Consider the following 19,322-nt stretch of genomic DNA (forward strand, 5'->3'; position numbering starts at 1 on the left):
AAATTTCAAACCATGTTATACAATATCTATGGTATTAAATTATTAATTGAATAATAATAACATTATAAATACTAATAAGTTTTATAAAAGTTGATGAGTTTGTGACCTTACCAATCCCACTCACACCCTATTGAAGTCATCCGCCGACGCCAATGTCACTGAAGTGGAATCTACCATCGATCTGCTAGGAGCCTTCTTCTATTGATGCTTATAGTTGTATGCTTTCTACTCCCTAATTCGAGATAATTTATAGCTTTTCTTGGCTTTCATTTATGCTAATTGATACAAAGTGAGGTACTGTCTGACCCTACTCATATGACTTTCATTTGTGCCGCCCTAGCCTATTCTAGTGCCAACCTTTGAGCGGAACTAAAAATTTTGGCTCTAACAGATGGCATGACATGGAATTTCAATCTCTTGGTACTGGGTATCATTCCTCTCATGGAATTTGAAATTCAAAGTGTACTAACTGACATAGTTTGAAATTTCAAATGATGCACCATAGTTTGCATTTTGTATGTTTCTAGGTTTACTTTTTATTTGAACCATCACAACTCGACATAGTTAGTACATTAGGTCCACAACCTTGTGAATCCATTGTGGGCAGGGATTAAGGTCATTGGATTAGTCTAAATATTTCTCAAATGACTTCTTAATATCTTTTCTTTTACTTATGATATCTGTGATCTCTATGACAGAGTAATGTGGTGATATTTGCTTATTAAACTACAGTCAAAACTAGTTATAACTTGGTAATCACATGTATGCCAAGTAGGATACAACTAGGATATTAACAATAGTATGAACAGATCCAAGTGTCCACATCATTATGAATAGAATGATCAAATTAACAGTAACTCTATATATAGGACGAGCAAAGGTTAGGTACCCATAATTTTTGGCACTACCCATACTAGCATGGCCTAGATGGTTGAGCTCACTTGATGATTGACCATGAAGTGGTTGGGCAAGTTGAGTGAACTTAGCCCAAGTCAATTGAGTGGGTTGAGTGAGACAAAAGGGCCCAGCAATGTCACAAGGAGGAGTTGCAGACTTGAGAGCATCTGAGGGCCAAGTAACCTAACGGTAGATGGCTTCAGGGCACAAGTATAACTCTTGGTGAGCTGGGTGTAGAGAGAAAATATACTTGGGCGAGGGTAGATCTCAACATAAGTGGAGTCAACCTTAAAAGTGGTCTGAGTCAGTGTATCAATCGACCGGTACAAATGTAAGTACCTTAAATGAACTGTTTCTGAAAATGTAATTGTATATTTCTAGGAACCCCGAGGTTGAAGACAAGGAGGCCTACCGGAACTGAAACATAGCACTTGTCAAAAAGAAAGAGGAAAAGGTCATCATTCTCTAGCTCTAATGAATACACTATTGAGGAGGATACCGACAAAGAGGCTTATATGGTATGCAAGGTAAGGAAAAATTTTAAAAATAAATTGAAATTAAGGAGAAAGAAAAAGGTCCATTTGGTGCTATAATTATCAAAAATAGGGGCATGTGCGGATCAAAGCCCTAAGTTAAATAAAGGCAAGGAGAATAAGTTGACACCACCATAGAAATCAAAGGTGAAGTCGTTGACTGCTACATGAGACAATACCTCATCATCATCATCCGATGAAGAAGTGTGGTGTCTTATAGAGCAAACATACATTGTATTTATGGCAATTAATGATGGAGTCTCCATATTGTCATCCGAAGAAAAAAGGAGATTGAGTAAAGAAGGAGCCAAGGATGATACCCAAGCAACTTGGTAAGTGACGTAAATTCCTTATATTTTGAAGATCAGTTAGTAGAATTAGTAAATTCCTTAAATAAATCATTAGATATTGTAAGTAAAAATATGAAATCTAAAAAATGTGTTTCAAGAGAATTCTTGAAGGTAAACTTGGCTCCATTAATCTGTGCACATGATCACATATCACCTTAGGATTAAAGAGTTAAAGCTAGAAAAGTAGACTTTAAGGAAACAAGTTGATACCTTAAAGTTGGCATTGGAAAAGTTTACCACCTCTATCATCCTAAAACATGATTTTTTTTTAATTTTTTATTTTTGGGGAAGCGGAGAAAAATCCGTCATAGCCGATCTCAAGCCCGGATAAAGAAGGGTTGCGTTAGATTGTCAGCCAGCGTTAAAATTATGATAAATGTTCAATGAATGGATCCATTAAATTATTGTGCTACTGCTAAGTTGTTCTCCGAAAGGAACGCGTTACAGCGTCTAACTGTAGCGTCTCGTCAAGGACTACTACATCTCCAGACTCGGGTGCAGTGCTAAATATGTAAGAGTTCATATTGCAAGGTCCGACTGTAATGTATCAATAAGGACCGCTATATCTCCGTAAAAACTTAGGTGTAGTATTAAATAGGCAAGAATTCTTCCACCATAAGTTGGAAAAGAATAAATATAATAGAAAAACTAATAGTCTAAGATTTGAAATATAGAACATAAGAACCCTCATTGATAAATCAATGAAGATAATAGATACAATAATTATAAGAAGAATTAGTATTTTGTGTATACAACAGACAAAATGAGTAGGCGAGAAAGTAAAGATGATAGAGAACTCAGGTTTTAAGTAATGGTACACAGGAAAGAGTAAAGCAAGACATAGAGTGAGTATTGTTGTAAATAGTTCGTTAAAGGATGAAGTTGTAGTAGTTAGAAAAGGGGATCGAATTATAGCTCTTAAGATAATAGTAACGAACAAACTATGAACATAATTAGCATATATGCACCACAAGTAAGATTAAATAAAGCTACTAAATCAAGATTTTGCGGTGACTTAGATGAAGTATTACAAAACATTCCTCCAAATGAAATGAGTTTAATAGGAGGTGATCTAAATGGGCATGTCAAAGTGAAAAATGAAAAATATGAGAGAGTACATGGGTTTATGAGTTTGGAACGAGAAATGGAGAAGGGAAAATAATATTAGATTTTGCGATAGTATATGACCTTATATTAGCTAATACATTTAAAAAAAAAAAAAGAGAAAAACATTTAGTCACATTCAAAAATGAAAATAATAAATCACAAATTTACTTTCTTAAAGTTAGTAAGAATGATAGAAAGATTTGTAAAGATTGTAAGGTCATCCCTAGATAAAGTTTAACTACCTTACATAGGCTTGTAGTGTTGGATATATGTCTCAAGAATAATATCAATAGAAAGAAAATATATATGACTCCTAGAATTAAGTGGTGGAAATTAAAGGATGGAAAGCAAAATATATTTAAGGAGAAGATAGGAGTACAAATATTAGGTGAAATATATGGTGACTCTAATACGACATGAGATAAGATGGTATCAAAATTGAAAATAGTAGCTAAGAGTGTACTTAGTGAATCAAAGGGACATGTATCACTAGATAAGGAATCTTGGTGGTGGATTAAGAAAGTACAAGAGGAAGTGAAGGAAAAACGAACAGCTTATAAAGAATTATATATTTGTAAGAATGAGGAAAATTTAAAAAAATATACAATAGTCCAGAAAGAGGCTAAGAAAGTAGTGAATGAAGCAAAAAATGAAACTTTTGAACGATTATATCAAAAATTGGATACAAAAAGAGGGGCAAGAGACATTTATAAAATAGGAAAATCAGAGATCTAATCTTAAATAAAATGTATTAAAAATGAATATAATAGAGTACTAGTAAATGATGGAGAAATAAAAGAGTGGTGGAAGATGCATTTTCATCAACTTTTTAATGAAGTTTAGGTAACCAACTTAAGTAATTTAAGTTCAAATGAGTATAGAAATATAAATTTTTATCGTAGAATTCAAACTTAAGAAGTAGACTAATGGGATGCACAATAGAAAAGCCATTAGACCGGATGATATTCCAATAGAAGTATGAAAGTGCCCAAGGAACAAAGTATTGAATGACTTACAAAATTATTTAACATGATAATGAAAATAAAAAAAAAAATGTCTGATAATGGAGGGTAAGTACTCTAGTTCCCTTATATAAGAATAAGAGAGACGTACAAAATTATGCAAACTATAAAGATATTAAAATAATGTCATACCATGAAACTTTGGGAAAAAGTAACATAAATAAGATTAAGGAAAAACACTACAGTGACCGAAAATCAATTTGCATTCATGCTTGGAAGGTCGACAATAGAAAGTAGACAATAGAAAGTATACATCTTCTTAGACAATTAAATGAAAAATATCGAGAGCAAAAAATAAGATCTATATATGAAAAACTTATGATAGAGTTCTAAGAGAAATTATATGGAGAATTCTAGAAAATAGAGGTGCTAGTGTAACATATATTGAACTAATTAAGGATATGTACGATGATATAATGACCAGTAAAGACTTCATGCAAAGTAACTGAAGCATTTCCAATAAAGATAGGGTTATATCAAGGATCAGCTCTGAGTCTCTATCTTTTTATACTAATTATAGACGAACTCATTACACACATTCAAGACACAGTACCGTAGTACCGTGGTACATGTTGTTTGCAAACGATATTATTTTGGTAGATAAAACACGTGAAGAAATAAATACTAAATTAGAATCTTCGTGAGAAACATTAGATGCAAGGTTTTAAGCTTAGTAGAATAAAGACAGAATATATGGAATTTAAGTTTAGCAATATTAGACGTAATGAGATAATTATTAAGATAATGATGATGAGTTGCTCGGAACCAAGAGCTTTAAATATTTAGGATCATTTTTGCAAAACGATGGAGGTATTGAGAGAGATGTCTTACATAGAATACAAACAGAATGGTTGAAATGGAGGAGAGCGTCGGGTGTTTTATATGACCGTAAAGTGTCTGTTTCTAAAACTTAAAGGAAAGTTCTACAAAATCGCAGTTAGACCTGCTATGCTATATGAAGCTGAATATTGCGCTATGACTCAGAGCACATGAGTAGAAGATGAGAATTGCAGAGATGAGGATGTTAAGGTAGATGTGTGGACATAGACAAAATAAGAAATGAGAGCATTAGAGAAAAAGTCGGAGTTGCATCTATTGAGAAAAAACTTCGAGAGACGTTTAAGATGGTATGGGCATCTACTTAGACGATCAATAAATGCTTCAGTAAGCGATGTGAAACTATGACAAACACACATATCAAACGAGGAAAACCAAAAAAAACTTGGTTAGCAACAATAAAACAAGATAAAATTTATTTAAGTATAGATGATGATATAATAGGAGATATAGCTCAATGGCGTAAAAGAATCCATATAGCCGACCCTACCTAATGGGATAAGGTTTGGTTGTTGTTATATTTTTTGGAAAAAGACTTTTCATACTCTTATTGCTTGGGATTAAGATAAGACCAAGAGTATTAGAAGGGAGGGGTACTGAAGGAATTTAATGAACCTGGTTGGACCCGACCTTTACTAGTTGTCAAAAATCCCCTTAAACAAATAGTGGGTCTTGATAAAAATCAACAATGATGAGGTTAACTTATAATTCACTTAAAATGGTTAACTTGGTACCTTTTTCATAAAAATTGATTTTTCCTTGATAAATATACATTAGAGAAACCTCTTTAAAATTTTAAAAAATTCTAAGGTTTATAAATTCAAATGTGCACTTTGAAAATCAATAGAAACAAGTTGACTGGTTCATAAACTAGTCAACTACAATTGGACTTGCATTCGCTCGATAACCGTGCTCAGTCAATTGGTACTTGCAAACATAGTCAGAAAAAAAGACTTTTTGCTATTTTCGCTTGCTAATATTCTATGTAGATCCAAGACATAGATTTAAAATCGTCGTTAAAGGTAATATCATGAGGTTTTAAGCCTATTTGGTACAATCTTTTTTATGCATGGCGAAGAGGGAGATAAATAAGGGGGTTTAAAGTTAGAATTTTTCAAAAATTCAATCTCCCTTGTATGTTTTGTAAAAATTACTAGCTCGAGGGGGGAGCTAAACCGAAGGAGTCGTCTGTCCCTAACATATTTGTGCATTTATCATTCATGATTACCTAAGTTAAACATATTCCATCAAAAAAGGACAGATTGTTGCAATAAGGATTAATCGATGCATTTTGATATATTGGGCAAAGAGTTTGTTAGGATTCTTGTTGTATTCAATATATGTATTTGAATTGTGCAGGACTTGAAGATATACACATGGAAACATCTTGGTGTGGCCAAGGTTGGTTGATGATTCGATGGCTTGAGATCCATGGAGATTGGAGAAGGATGACAAAAAGGATTCAAGGGATCATAGGACAAGGAGCATTCAAGTGTGACTGAGTTAAGGAAGTGAACTATGTAGGAAAAGGCATGAAGGATGACATAAGGAGCTGCAAGTTTTGGTGCATCCAAGGGATGAGTAGTCAAGATGGCTTCAAGGCATAGGTTACCTCTTGGTGAGTTGAGTGTTGAGAGAAAATGTATCTAGGTGACAATAGATCTCAATATAGGCAAACTCAACCTTAGAAGTAGTCAGAGTTAATGTACCAGTAGACTGGTATTAGATACCAATTCACTAATATCTTAGTTATGGACTTAGTAGACTTAGCCGATGGACCTTATCAGTCAATTGGTGAAACTTCAAACATTAAATGAGGAGCTTCGCGGTCAAGCCTAACTTGAGTTTTCGTCTCGACAAAGTGAGTTGATCGACAATCATGGGATTGATCGACTGATGACAAATTCTAGATACTTGTTGTTACAAGAGCTAGGTGTGGAAAGAGTCGATAAATCAACAATGGTCAGATTAGCTAACAAATATTGTAGTCGCTAAATCATTCAAATCATTTGTAAGAGGTATCACCACCTTCAATAATCGACCAATAAAGAGAAAAATAGTGGTTGTTAGGGGTGATCCACCTAAAGGAACAATAGACTGAGGATTAGGAATCTATGAGTTGTTGAACCACATTATGTCTTTATGTCTTTGGTTTGTTACTCTCTTTTAATTTTCACCATGTTTTAATGGTTCTAACCTTGCTAAGTAATTAGCAAGAATTCTTTGAGTTCTAAATTAGGGGTGTTTGCTATTCACCCCTCTAGCTCAGTCGCACTAGTCCTAACACTAGTGAGTGACAATGATATTGATAATCATGGTTTGTTCCATGTTTAAAATCTTGTACCGTGCTAAGTGGCAAGGTCAAAATGTATCATTATAATAAATAATCGAAACTCAATATTACTCGACACATTCAATGTCTCTTATTTAAGTGTTTTAATTTTCTCAATGAGTATCTTGTCATGTCAACATCATCAGGTCAAAATTATTTAAAATAATATTTTCTTTTTAAGTTTATATTCATACAAAATAATATCAAAATTATAAGAAAAAAAAGACAACCCGATACACGAAGTTCCTACCAATGCGGAGTCCAGGGAAAGAGTTTATTGTACGTAGTCTTACTTTATTTTGCAAGAAGTTATTTCTGAGACTCGAACTCATGACCTCTAGATCATATGGCAGCACCTTTACCATTGCGTCAAGGCTCCCCTTTAATATTGAACACAAAATCTAAACAATAACACATTGTCTTATATTCTTTTTTTTCCTTCTCATCTCCTTTATTCCACCTCTAATTTACTACCAAAACCATATGTCAAAAGATCAACAATACAAAAACAATATCGTTGAAGCAACCGACACAAATTGTGATTTTGAACATTACAAGTGTTCGTGTTCTCTCATCATGATGTGGCATTGGTTGTTTTTTCCCTACCATAGAACAAAGGTGTATTTTAGATATTGCTAACATTGATTTGATGGTCTTCTCAATCGAGACTCAAAAGTGCAGTGACTGAAATAAGCTTTAGTCGACTAACTAATGCACAGTCAACTAGACATTAACTGATGAGCAGTCAACTAGCCAAAAGATCGTTGGGTATGCAACTACTAGAAATGTTTAATTAATCAACTAAACTTTATTTAAGTCAACTAAAAGCGCTCAAAAATTAGTTGTTTGAGTTCTTTCTATGTAAGTTTTCGGGGGATATGTGACTTAATAGAGGCGCACCAATTCCCTTGTGAAGTTCTTATAATCGAATGTCCAAGCTAAACAACTTCTAGCGCTTGGTATTATTCTTGTCTCTCTTGCTTTTTGCATGATACTAATGATGTTTTTCCACCTTCAGAAAGGAATTGGACTAGTGGATTTTTGAAAGTAATTCACTTAATGAATCAATAAGCAGTAGAGTAGGAGCAAGGCTTCAACCAATGTAAAATTGTATTGTTAGTATCAATTTCATTTATTGTTATTAATATTACATTATCATTGCAATCTAACTTAAGATAACTAAGTGAATCCACACACGAGAACGTTTATATTTTGCCAAAAAAAGAAAATTTTAGGAGGCGTTTGGTACGCGCGTTTTCCATTTTCATTTTCTGGAAAACGCGCGTTTTCTGAAAAACGGTGTTTGGTTTGCGTTTTCCGCGCGCGTTTTCTAAAAAATTGACTATCGTTTTCTAGAAAAACAGAGAATGACAAAAAGTCGTTTTCTGTTTTCTAGAAAACGCGCGTTTTCTAGAAAACGCGCGTTTTCCAGAAAATGAAAATGAAAACGGTGCAAACCAAACGCACCCTTAAATTATCATCTATACACCCGTTCCTTCTATCCAGTCTAGTCATGGCCTGCAATGGTCCTACAGATAATACCTACATAAAGGAGAAAACAAAATCTCTCAGTCCAAGCATTGCAAAATTTTTTCCACATCAATCAAATTCCATCTAGTGTAGCAAAAAATATATTGTATCATAAAATCATATTCAACATCCACAATCCTAGTATCGAGCCCTCAACACATAAAATTGTTGGTCTATAACTCAATGATAGTAAAGGAGATCTAAATATGGATCATATCATGCAAGAAGGGATGAAAATGATGTGTTATAGCTAGACAAGGCCTCTATGGGTAAGCATCATAAACTTGTGATTTGTTGTTGTTAATGCAACTATAGAATATCATATTGTATCTTACATATATAGCCTAATAGATGGTGTAGTTCAAGAATATACAGTGTAGGTGGTGTAAAATACCGGAAAATAGGAGAATATTAATAAGGGAATTTTCCATAATTTTTGGAAATTTTTCGAGAATTTTTCGAAGCTCGTATGGACGAGTTAACGGGGACAAGAACGGGACCCGGAAAAGCCTGTTTAGGCTACCCTATTTAAGTGAGGAAATGTTTATATTTCCTTTTCCTTTTATATTTCTTTTTGCTTTATTCCTTTATTTGTTTTCTTCTTCTCTTCTTCGCCGAAAGTCCTCGCGTGCCCGATTCTCCTCCGAGCCCTAACCACCCTAACCGGTGGTTCCTTCCACTATTTCTCTTCTCCTTTGCTCTGCCGCCCCAATTGCTTGTGCCCTAGCCATCGTCGCCCCTCGGCCCTCGCAGTGGTGATCTTTAGTGCCGGTGGCTTATCGCAGACGCCTCCTTCCTCTCGCGTCTCTCCGATCTCCTCACACACGCCACCGCTGTTCCGCCTCCACAGCCTAGCGCCGGCCACCGGTGCCCTAGCCCTAGGATCATCGCGTTGGGAAGGGAGGACAATCCTCTCTCGGCCTTGTACCAGGCAACCACCCGACGCCTTCTTCTCTTCTCTGTGCCGAGGTCTTTACCTCTGCCCGTCACCCTTCGCCCTTACCGTGGAGATCTCAGTCGCCTCTTTGTTGGAGCAGATCAAAGGGTGGTGCCGCATCAGTTGGCTGCCTCCCGTGCCTGGCATAGTCTGTGGATTCTTCCTGTTGCCGATCATTGAAGAAGGATGCACTGTTTTATTCTTTCTTGAAGCTGTGGGGGTCTCGGAGTAAGGTAGGATCGAGGTATATTCTTTGATTTGTAATCGTCACTGTTTGATCTCTTCTTTTGATCCTAACCAGTGAGGATTTGTTGGAAGTGATCTTGGTTCTAGTGGTGTTTATTGCAGGCAGCACTCAAACAAACATTGCCAGGGGTTTTAGATCAAGGGCAAAGGTAAGAATGTGTACTGTGAAGAAAAGAAAGAATTTGTTACTAGAATTAGTTTTAGGTTTAACTTTAAATCTATTTGTGTAGTGGATTTAAGTTTGGATTTTCTAATCTAAAGAGTTGATTGGGGGTTAAGTTACTAACCCTAGTTAACTATTAGATTTAAATAGGTAATTGAGGTTATGTGATTAGGGTTTTTCCCTAAATTAGTTTTAGGGATTTTATTTAGCTATTTTTATGAGTGTAGCTAAATAAAATATATGTGTATTGGTGACACAGGACCTTGACGCGAGACGAGTATCTCGATATCGGACTGGACCATTTCGATTGGAGGCGGGTACTTTTGACTTTTTGTCTTGATATGCTTAGTAATGAAATTAACATGTTGCATTAATTGTGTTTCTTATCTCTTTCGGTTAGGTACATGCTTGATTTATTGATTGGTTTGCATCTCATATATTTGTTTATACATGCTTATAGGGTAGTGATATACCATGCTTTACCGTATTCGGGACCTAGGTTTCTATGTACCTTTGGATTGTTTTGATTCGTTGACTATGATCGTTTTATATACACATGTGGATTAGGTGGGATATTTTGGTTAGTACGTACGTACCATTTGCGATGATTGCGTCTTTGCGATAGTCCGCTCCATTATTGTTGAGCACATCGACAGTTGGACACACCACCACTCATGGGTTGTGGTCGATTCAAAGTGTAGGACTATTAGCACCGTTGGTCCACTCATAGTGTGACCTGCGTGTTATCCGAGAGATTCCTCCCGTCTTTGAGTCTGGGAGAGAGAGCATTCGCTCCCATTTATGATTTGGGGTAGGAGGATAGGTGTACTCGACAACATCCCGTCCACTCGGTCACTCATCGAGTAGTGACGGTTGGAGTTGACTCGGCCTCACTATCGTGTGTGAGATGATCGCGTCGGGGTGACGGGATCGCCTGTCATCGTATCATCGTTTATTGCTGTGTTTGTGCACGTTTATATCCGTATCGTTTGGATACTACATGATTCCTATACCATTGTTTGTCCTTATACTCGAGTCTGGTTAGTTCCTCTCTGTTTACTTGATCGTATTTTATCTTTCTTATATCAGGAGTAGTGTTAGGTGTTATTTCTTTACTTTGCATATCAATTGTACTGAGTGTTGGACTCACGCCTCCATTGTTGATATTTTCGGGTTGAGTTTCAGTTGCTGGTCCCTGCAGACCTCGAGGATATGATTGGTTTTCTTTTGGTTTCTTTTTCGTTCTAGATTGTTTTGTTATGTTTTGGATTATTTTACTTATGGACGTTGTATGGATTTTATTATGTCGATGGATTTGGATTTGGATTTATTCTACTACAAGGGTGAGTTCGTCGGTTTGAGCTTTACGAGTGTAGTTGAGTAGGGTGGATTTCAGTCAGTGTTTGTGATTACTATTATTAGCTGCGTGGTTGTGACAGGTGAATATCTATATAAGCTGCGTGGTGATTGATTTTATTTATTGTTATTATTCGAGGTATATGAGGATGTAGAAAAGTTTGGATTGTCCACCGTGAGATCTTTGAAATTTTCTCGGACGGGGACCTCCGTGAAGTGGTATCGATCTTTTGTTTCGTATTTTAGATGTTTGGGATAACCTGATACTTATTTATTAGAGCCAAGTTGGCGATACTTGTTGGATTTTATATTATGGATTTAGATTTATCGATGCAATTTATCGGTATCGGGCGGTTATGATACACCTTTTGGTGTTCGAGATTTATCGGATACATTGTTGGTATTACGGGTATTTGGTTAGCAGGTTTGAAACGTTTCGGATTCGATATGGTTATGTTTTGGATTTCGTTTGGTTATTTGGATTCCGATATTCTCGTTGAATTTGAGGTCAGTTGGGGGCGAACATCTCGGGCAAATAGGTATGATGTTTGTTTAATGATTTTTATACTTGTAGTAATATCCGTAATTTAATTTAACAGATACGATCTACTCGTATTCTGCGAGGCGTGGTCTTTGGGCGACCATGCGAGGACCGGATCTGGATATGAGATGCCTGATAGTGAACGGTGAGTGCCAGGACTCGGCGGCACGTTGGGCTTCGGACCGGCGGCTCTATAGAGGTACCCACCTCGGTAGCGTACCTATTCTGAGTGCATGTACTGACATTCGCTCCGGTATTGACCACCGCCACTTGGATCTCGATGTATCCACGGCGGCCCTGTGCCCCAGATCATCTGATGTACCCCGGCCTGCATTAGGGATCTGCACCGGCTATCAACCATTACCTACCGTACCGCGGCCACTTTTATTCCGGCGGTACCACTGTAGTATCGGTGTTCGACTCCTGCCCGTGGCTCCGCGGCGATATTGTGGCGGGCTAGGATTCGAAGACAGTCGATGAAGACTCGTTTCACTCTTTTCCGCGGAGATCTCGATCCGAGTATGGCTGTCATGGATAGAGACTATGGAGAACTTTCTTCTATACGGCTTGCTGGTGGGAGAAAGCGGTGCGCCTACCATTCTGGGATGAAGCTAATGCAGTGGATTACTCGTTGGTGAGTGTAACGTCCATGGACCAGTTCGAGAGGCTTTTGAGCCGCTTCTTTCCTTGTCTTATCAAATGGCTCGCGAGTTTTCGAGGCGAATAACCGCTCGTGACCGAGTATAATCAATTCCTCGGTTGGCTCGGTTTTGTCGAGCTAGTTGCGGAGGACAGAACTCGCATGATTTATTCTGGATGGTTATCTGCATATACGACTTGCCGGTTTAGGGATCACATCTTACTACGATGCACTGGCTCGAGCTTTGATGATAGAGTTAGCTCAGAGATATCCGGACAGGAAAAGGAAGTATCTGGTCGACATCGGGAGCGGATCCGCGCGGCGGCAGACAGCATCGAGTAGTCGTGAGAGCGGTCGGTCGAGTACGTCTCGTCTCGAGTCTTCTTGGGCGTTCCGGTTTCTCAGAGAACGGCAACCACCTTCGGTGATACTCATTGTTTCGATGTGGATCTAGAGATCACCTAGCTTGCACTGCAATGCACCTGAGCGAGATTGTCGGTGAAGGCTCGGCACGGCTTAGGAGGTCAGTCGAGGGGCAGTCTAGTCGATCGCGTATCGAGGCGGCTTCATTCCTCACGGCGTCGGCAGCCTCGGCGGCATTTGGCATGCTTGGGCAGAGTACTCGGTGCTTCATTGCACCCAGTTCTGTTCGAGGACCTTATTATCCGAGCGATGTCGACTCGGTCGGCGATCAATCACCATCCTCTCGGTCTTATGTAGTCAGGACCTCGATACATTGGGTTCCTCCTCCTCCTCCGGAGGGCGAGTTCATGCGATTACGGGGAGGATGCAGTGAGGCGGATCCGTTTTCCATGATACGATTTCCATTTATGCATTTTCCGATGATATTTTGATTGATACTGGTGTACCTTTATGCCGGAGATTGGTAGATTACCTACTATTAGATTGCAGCGATGTCTCCCTACCGTCCGGTGATACATTAGGCGTCACCGGAGATCGAGAGATTGCCGTTAGACTTGGCAACATGATACCGGTAGATCTTCTAGTATTGGAGATGGTCGAGTTTGATATCATTCTTGGCATGGATTGGCTATCGGTATATCATGCTACCGTTGATTGCCAGTGGTCGACCTTCGAACCAACCCTCGTGGAGTTTCACTGGCATTAGAGACGACGGCATCTCGATTATTTCAGCGATTCGGTATCACGGTGTCGTGGTTTCTATTATCTCGATTAATCTCATGACTCTCGCGTTTACGTAGTCGAGTATCCGGATGTATTCCACGAGAAGCTTCTGGTTTGCCTCCCGGTGGAGTTCACTATTGGTGATTCAAAACTTCATCGCTGTCGTATGGCGAAGAGTTGAGCAGAGGTTGACTCGGAGCTTTGGATAGGGATTCATTCGCCTAGTGTTTCCCATGGGGTTCTCCGGTATTATTTCAGAAAAAAGACGGCACTATGAGGTTAAGTATTGATTACAGACAGCTGAATGCAGTGACCGTCAGAAATAAATATCCATTACCACGAATCGAGAATTTGTTTGATCAGCTCAGAGGTACTTCAGTGTATTCTAAGATTGATCTGCGATTCGGATATCATCAGTTGAGGGTCAGAGACTCAGATATCCAGAAGACGGTCATTATGAGTTTTAGTAATGCCGTTTGGGCTTACCGATGCTCCAGTGGTGTTTATGGACTTGATGAACCGCATTTTTCTTGAGTATCTGGATCGGTTTGTTATCGTTTTCATTGATGACATATTGGTCTACTCGCATTCAGGAGGAGCGTCTGCAGCGTCTTCGTATAGTTTGGAGATTCTTACATCTGAAGTTAGTGTGGTTATCCTCGATCGGTTTTAAGGACACGTGGTTTCTAAAGAGGTATTTGATTGATCCTCGAAGATCGAGGCAGAGCAAACAAGTCGGAGGAGATCCATGATTTTAGGACTAGCGAGGATATTAGCGTTTTGGGTTTTACTAACACACGCCATTGACACGTCTTACCGGAAAGGCGTGAGTTCACATGGTCAGGATTGTGAGATCGACTTTCGGTGAGCCGGAGATTAGTGTCGGCTCGGTTTTGGTCTTACCTTACGGAGAGGATGGTTGTACTCTATCGATGCTTCTCTGGGTTTGGTTTGATACGTCTGACAGTAGTCTCTTATGCTTCTCGTGAAGGGCATGAGAAGAACTACGATTCATGACTTGGAGTTAGCGCCATCATCTTTGCTCAAGCTTTGCATCATTTATCTGTATTACATTTGAGATTCTCACTGATAAGAGTCTCGAATATATTTTCACTCGAAGGAGCTTAATCTCCGAGAGGAGATGGATGGAGTTCTAAAGGATTACGATTGTACCATTAGCTACCACCGGAAAGCTAATGTGGTTGCTGTCTTCGGCGAGACAGTCTTGCGAGACTACTTACCACTGATTAGCTAGTTTTTACGAAGTTGGGCCTTGAGGAGGATCTACTGAGGCGATTTTGGTTACCATGGTTGCTCGATCGTCGTCGGGGCGAAGATCAGAAGGCTCGGTGGTGATCGGCATTGTCGATTCGTTGGCGATCGAGATAGCTTCGAGGCGTGGCCAAGTTTATGAGGCGAGGAGGGTGTTATATACTTCCGAGGCGATTATCGTACCTCGGTCTCATCCGGTCTTAGGAGCTACCGGGAGGCTCACCGTTCTCGATTTGCGATCCATCCAGTGGGACCCGTATGTATCGAGACTTGAGGCGTTCCTACTAGTGGAGCAGCGTGAAGAAAGACATCGCGGATTTTGTAGCTAGATGTCTTGCATCGGCAGTGAAGGTGAACATTGAGACTGCGGGATTACTTGATTCCCTATTCACGGTGGAAGTGGGATCACATCACTATGGACTTTGTGGTGGGTTTGCAGGGACACGGCGAGGCCATGCGATTTGGGTGTGTCGTGATCAATTAACGAATCCGCGCACTCTTGATAGGATCAGGACCGATCCCTTGGATCGATTGGCGGATCTGTATTGTCGGAGATTATCGGACTACATGGTGTTCCATTAGTATCATTTCGGATAGAGATCCACGGTTCACGTCTCGTTTACGGCGGTCTGCGGCGGGCCTTGAAACACGGCACTCCGTTTGATGCTGACTTTCCGTCCACGGATGGGCGGATCGGCGGACCATTCGGACTTTAGAGGACTGCCGAGGTCATGTTATGGATTTGGAGGCGGTTGGGAGGACCGTTGTTGGTAGAGTTGCCTACTGCAATAGCTTTCGTTCGGCTATCCGGATGGCACCGTTTGAGGCGTTATGCCTTGACCACATCCTCTCAGGATGAGGTTGGAGAAGGTGTTGGGACCTCATAGAGTTCACAGGATGCGAGTTGGTCCGTATTATCAGACGGAGGATGTCGAGGCGCGGGACCGTCGGAAGAGTTATGCGGATCGGAGGCGCAGACCTTTGGAGTTTTCTGTTGGCGACCATGTATTTCGAGTTTCACCCACGAAAGGGTGAAGAGATTTAGCCTCGGGTAAGCTAGCTCCAGCGGTATATTGGTCCTTCGAGATCTAGGAGAGGATCGAGCGGTGTGGCTTACCGGCCTTACCACCGAATCCTCGCGTTCACGATGTTTTCACGTATCATCTTTGAGGAGATACGCACGATCCGACGCGTGTCTTGTGATGTCTCGAGTTCGTTCGACTGACATTACTATGAGGAGGTTCGATGCAGTCTTCGGCCGGAAGGAGCGTCGATTGCTTGAACAAGACTATCCGACTGGTTAAAGTCGGATGGCGTATCGTTCAGACGAGGAGGCTACTTGGGAGCTTGAGGATACGATCCGGCTCGATATCCCCATCTTTTCACTTGAGGTATATGATTTATTTCACTGCATTTATACTCTATATTTTTTGACTCGATAGTACATAATTTGGGGACCAAATTTTTATTAGTGAGGGAGAATGTAAAATACCGGAAAATAGGTGAATATTAATAAGGGAATTTTCCGGAATTTTTGAAAATTTTTCGAGAATTTTTCGGAGCTCGTATGGACGAGTTAACGGGGACAAGAACGGGACCCGGAAAAGTCTGTTTAGGCTACCCTATTTAAGTGAGGAAATGTTTATATTTCCTTTTCCTTTTATATTTCTTTTTGCTTTATTCCTTTATTTGTTTTCTTCTTCTCTTCTTCGCCGAAAGTCCTCGTGTGCCCGATTCTCCTCCGAGCCCTAACCACCCTAACCGGTGGTTCCTTCCACTATTTCTCCTCCTTTGCTCTGCCGCCCCAATTGCTTGTGCCCTAGCCATCGTCGCCCCTCGGCCCTCGCAGTGGTGATCTTTAGTGCCGGTGGCTTATCGCAGACGCCTCCTTCCTCTCGCGTCTCTCCGATCTCCTCACGCACGCCACCGCTGTTCTGCCTCCACAGCCTAGCGCCGGCCACCGGTGCCCTAGCCCTAGGATCATCGCGTTGGGAAGGGAGGACAATCCTCTCTCGGCCTTGTACCAGGCAACCACCCGACGCCTTCTTCTCTTCTCTGTGCCGAGGTCTTTACCTCTGCCTGTCACCCTTCGCCCTTACCGTGGAGATCTCAGTCGCCTCTTTGTTGGAGCAGATCAAAGGGTGGTGCCGCATCAGTCGGCTGCCTCCCGTGCCTAGCATAGTCTGTGGATTCTTCCTGTTGCCGATCATTGAAGAAGGATGCACTATTTTATTCTTTCTTGAAGCTGTGGGGGTCTCGGAGTAAGGTAGAATCGAGGTATATTCTTTGATTTGTAATCGTCACTGTTTGATCTCTTCTTTTGATCCTAACCAGTGAGGATTTGTTGGAAGTGATCTTGGTTCTAGTGGTGTTTATTGCCGGCAGCACTCAAACAAACATTGCCAGGGGTTTTAGATCAAGGGCAAAGGTAAGAATGTGTACTGTGAAGAAAAGAAAGAATTTGTTACTAGAATTAGTTTTAGGTTTAACTTTAAATCTATTTGTGTAATGGATTTAAGTTTGGATTTTCTAATCTAAAGAGTTGATTGGGGGTTAAGTTACTAACTCTAGTTAACTATTAGATTTAAATAGGTAATTGAGGTTATGTGATTAGGGTTTTTCCCTAAATTAGTTTTAGGGATTTTATTTAGCTATTTTTATGAGTGTAGCTAAATAAAATATGTGTATTGGTGACACAGGACCTTGACGCGAGACGAGTATCTCGATATCGGACTGGACCATTTCGATTGGAGGCGGGTACTTTTGACTTTTTGTCTTGATATGCTTAGTAATGAAATTAACATGTTGCATTAATTGTGTTTCTTATCTGTTTCGATTAATCACTACCCAAATCTTGGTACATGCTTGATTTATTGATTGGTTTGCATCTCATGTATATTTTACCTGTTTATACATGCTTATAGGGGTAGTGATATACCATGCTTTACCATGTTCAGGACCTAGGTTTTATACCTTCTGTGTACCTTTGGATTGTTTTGATTCGTTGACCTATGATGCGTTTTATATACGTGGATTAGGTCGGGATATTTTAGTTAGTGTCACGCACCGTTTGTATGATTGCGTCTTTGCGATAGTCCGCTCCATTATTGTTGAGCACATCGCTGATTACTGGACTGCACACACCACCACCATGGGTTAGTGGTCGATTTCGGTGAGTGTGTTGCAGCGGAGGACTCACCACTTGGTCGCATAGCAGCGTAGTGTGACCTGCGTGTTGTCAAACGGTTCCTCCCCGTCTAGTATCTTGGAGATGAGGCATTCGCTCCTCCATTTATGATTTGGGGTAGGAGGATCGACAAGTATCTCAAGCGTCCGCCCATCCTTCTGTAGTGGCGTGACGTGCAGTGACGTCTCGACTTCTCACACTCTGCCTCGGCCTCACGTGTGTGAGATGATCGGTGGCGTCGGTGGGTGACGGCATCGTTCGTTAGCACGCATATGCATTTATCGTATATGTTTCTACTGCGTTTATATCTTTGTATCGTTGATACCTACGTTTGACATATCGATCGATTCTATATACCACTCGGGATTCCTATACCATCGTCTTTATACTCGGGTCTGGTTAGAATTCATTCTCCTGTTTACTTCGACTTGATCATATTTTTATCTCTACTGTAGTATCGATTGTCTGGTAGTGTTATTTCTTTGATATGTCAGATTCCTATTTGAGTGTTGGACTCACCCCCTCCATTGTTGATAGTTTTTGTCGGAGAGTTCTGGTTTTCTTTTGGTTTCTTTTCTTACATTAGATTGTTTTGAACTTGTTATGTTTTGGATTATTTTACTTATGGACATTGTATGGATTTTATTATGTCGATGGATTTGGATGGTTGGATCATACACGCCCGCCTGACGGAAGTGAGTTCGATCCAGATTTGAGCAGTGTAGTTGAGTAGAGTAGGGATTGATGAGCTTAGTGCTAGTCGTGATTACTATTATTAGCTCGTGGTTGTGATACCAGGGTGAATATCTATATAACTCGCGTGATTGATATTTATTGTTATTATTCCGACACTTTGTGGGTGAGGTATATGAGGATGTGAAAAGTTTGATTGTCCACATGCGGGAGAATCTTGAAATTTTCTCGACAGACTCACGGCGTGACAGGTGTGTAGACAACTATATCAATTTTAAAGAAGGCTAGAGAGTTGTTAGATCAAGATCATTCAACATTATTAAGACACCATGTCCAACACACTAATAATTTAATAATGTCAAACAATAGCAACCACAATATCATGAAGAAACCACAATAAAGTAGTTAAAAGAAACTAATTGTTGATAAAATACTTTTAAACCTTTTTCATCTATTGAATGTCATGCTCATTTCTGAAACCTAGGAAGCCATTGTATCCTAACACTAGTGAGGATAAAGAGGCATAAAAAGTG

The 19,322-nt window shown here is 39.9% G+C and overlaps 1 protein-coding gene across 2 annotated transcripts in view; it reads right to left on the bottom strand.

Annotated features, from left to right (window-relative positions):
* The window catches only part of LOC121969805 (NAD-capped RNA hydrolase DXO1-like), a 76,385-nt gene that overhangs the window by 17,920 nt on the left and 39,143 nt on the right, over positions 1 to 19,322 (bottom strand). The gene's annotated exons all lie outside the window — the stretch shown is intronic.

Source organism: Zingiber officinale, chromosome 4A (genome assembly GCF_018446385.1).
Source record: "Zingiber officinale cultivar Zhangliang chromosome 4A, Zo_v1.1, whole genome shotgun sequence".
NCBI classification, from domain to species: domain Eukaryota; kingdom Viridiplantae; phylum Streptophyta; class Magnoliopsida; order Zingiberales; family Zingiberaceae; genus Zingiber; species Zingiber officinale.